The sequence below is a fragment of the Lathyrus oleraceus genome, chromosome 7 (assembly GCF_024323335.1).
Source record: "Lathyrus oleraceus cultivar Zhongwan6 chromosome 7, CAAS_Psat_ZW6_1.0, whole genome shotgun sequence".
NCBI lineage: Eukaryota > Viridiplantae > Streptophyta > Magnoliopsida > Fabales > Fabaceae > Lathyrus > Lathyrus oleraceus.
Genome location: NC_066585.1, coordinates 56,759,141 through 56,762,131, shown reverse-complemented (window position 1 = coordinate 56,762,131; position 2,991 = coordinate 56,759,141).

Sequence of the window (2,991 nt, the reverse complement as noted above, 5' to 3'; positions counted from 1 at the left end):
ATTACACTTAACATTTAGCTTAAACCTGATTAAGGCATGATTAGCATTGCCTATATAAGCTAAAACTCTAACTGTTTTTCAGATTAGCAACAATTTCTAGATCTAGATCAAAAATTCTCCAAAAATTCTCTCTCAAATTTTCTTGCAATTTCTTCAAGCATTATCCATTTCTCTTGATCAATTCATCATCCTGAAGTGTTCTTGAGAAGAATTGGAAGTGGAACCAAAGGAAATCGTGGCACATTGAAGCATATTGAAGCTTGAAAGCATCCATGGCAAATCAAAAATCTGGTGGATTCGTGTGCAATTGAACCTCCTTCCTTCCATCAATCATTCATACAAGCATTATAGAAGAAGTTTGGAGCATTGCAAACCTTGAACCAAGCCAATTCCAGTTGCTGCTCTTCAAGAGGTTATGAATCGATCTCTCTATTTCTCAAATTTGTTATGATGTTGTTGTGGATCTTGATGTGCTGATCATGCTGAGCTTTGAATCGTGATTTTTCATGCAAAATTGAGTTAGTTATGGTAGATTAAAGATCCATGTATGAAACTTGATTTGCTCGATTTGATCTTAACATGTGGAATTATGCTTAGTTGTTAGTTGATTCGTGATCTCCATGAGATATGCAACATGATGACGTCCTTAATTATAATTTCTGGAGCATTTGTTCTTGGACATTGATGAACAGTTACTGTTCATCTTCTTCGCGAGGAAGAAGATGAAGTGCAGGCATAGGCCACGGTTTTTGATTCATTCTGCCACGAAAAAGCGTTGTTGTATGTGTTTCTTAGGGTTTGAATGTGATTGGCTCATGTACATGGCCATGCTCGCCTCTCATTGGTCCGCTTGCCTTGACCGCGTGTTGACTGCCAGCGCATAAGTGAAACGACTGCGTTTCACATGCTGGCGCGCCATTTTTCAACATTTAAATAAATATTCCCTCTTAATCCATTTTAAATGTCACAGTTTATTTCATTTTGTTTCCAATCTTTAAAAATTCATAACAAATTGAAAACTTATCCAAATTGACTCCAATTTTTTGCATTGTGATCCTTGGTTTATCTACTTTTTTATCATCATGATTTTAAAAGTTGTGCTTGGCTGGATTTCATTTTGTGCTAGGATGTTTGAACATGTATCCATTTTGTACCTTGCCTTTCTTATTCATTTGTGAAATGCTGGTCTTTGATCCAATAATTCTGAAAATTTGCATGATGAAACTAGACACTTTGCTTGACATTTTGGTGTTGATTTGGTATTTTTTCCATTTATCATTTCTGTTTTATGATCATGTTAAGTTGGTGTGACAATTTGTGTCACACCTTTGCTTGTCCAACTTATGTGATGTGTTTGCCTTGCCAAATGATCTCCAATTGTCCTGATTTTTTGTGTGATGCATATTATGAATGTCTTGATTGAGCATGAATTTTCTTGGAATTATTTGAATCCTTTCTGATTTAATTGAGATTTTTCATTCTGGTTGATCATATTTGAGCTTTAAAATTGCCTTGAACTTCAATTGATCATGAAATGCTTTTGGTATATGATATTGATGTGAGACCTTTTGGATTGTTTCAAGATGTGTTCGAAGTTGATTCATGTTAATTTTCAGTTTCTGTTTTGAATTTTTTCTCCATCTTTGACCCTAGGCTTTGACCTAGTGGGTTGCCTCTCACATTTGAGCTTTGATTTCAGGTTGAACATCCAAGTTCCATAGTTGGTTGATGCTTCATCACTTGAGCATTGATATTTGTCTTTGATTACTAATCTTTGTGTGTTTTGTAGGTTGATGTTGACTCATTTGAGTTTGACTTTTGGCTTACACATTTTGTACATTGGGATTGTTGGTTGCTTATTGACTGTTGTTTGATTGTCTGAACTTTGTACTAATTTGTTTGATGTTTCCACAGGTACATAAGTTGCTTTAAGTTCATTGTGAACTTTGCTTTGCTTGGTTGCTTAACCATTTAGGTATAATCTCTAATCTTCATGTAGTCTGGAAGACCTACTGTTATTGGTAGGCACCTGTCTGAAGTCCTCCTTAAGAGGCAATGCTTGTGATTGTTTATCTTTGTGCTAAGCAGGTAAAGTCCTCTTATGAGGCAATTGGTAGATAAAAGAGATGTGTAATCCATCTCCTACTACTCAGTGTGTCATCCACTTTGCTCACACAATGTGTTGATGCATTATGGATAATAACCCAAGATCTTATAGAGTCAAATCATTTGTGGAGAAGAGTTCCAACTTTCTGAAATCCCACACCTTCCATTGTTTAAAGCTCTCCCTGACCAGGGATAAGAGCTATGAGGCACTCCCCTCATCTCCATTTCATCTGCTTCACCCTAACTCTCAATGTTAGGGTTAAGAGCTCAAATTACCCCATTCCAGTTGACTGTAAAGTCTAACCTTGCTTGAGCCGAATTGATTGTATATAGTGTGTGCTAACTGACTTGATTGTCTGCTTACTTGATTCGTTTGTGCATATTTGCTTGAGTGAGCCTTTGTGCATATATCATCATCATTTGTATATCATTTCATGAACTTTGCTTTATAGCATTTTGCTTTGTCCATGGAGGAGACAAGCATAAGTCCATTACTTGGCAGTTGTTCCTATGATATGGTAGGAGACTAGTATAAGTCCATTGATTGGCATCCGGTATCCATTCTTGTTTTGTGAGATCAGTATAAGTCCATTGATTGGCATCTGGTATCATTGCTTCTTTTGTTTTAGGAGATTGGTATAAGTCCATTGATTGGCATCCGGTATCCAGTTTTGTTTTAGGAGATTGGTATAAGTCCATTGATTGGCATCCGGTATCCATGTTTGTTTTGTGAGACTAGTATAAGTCCATTGATTGGCATCTGGTATCATTGTTTTGTTTTAGGAGATTGGTGTAAATCCATTGATTGGTATCCGGTATCCATGTTTGTTTGTGAGATTGGTGTAAGTCCATTGATTGGCATCCGATATCCATTTGCTTTGCTCA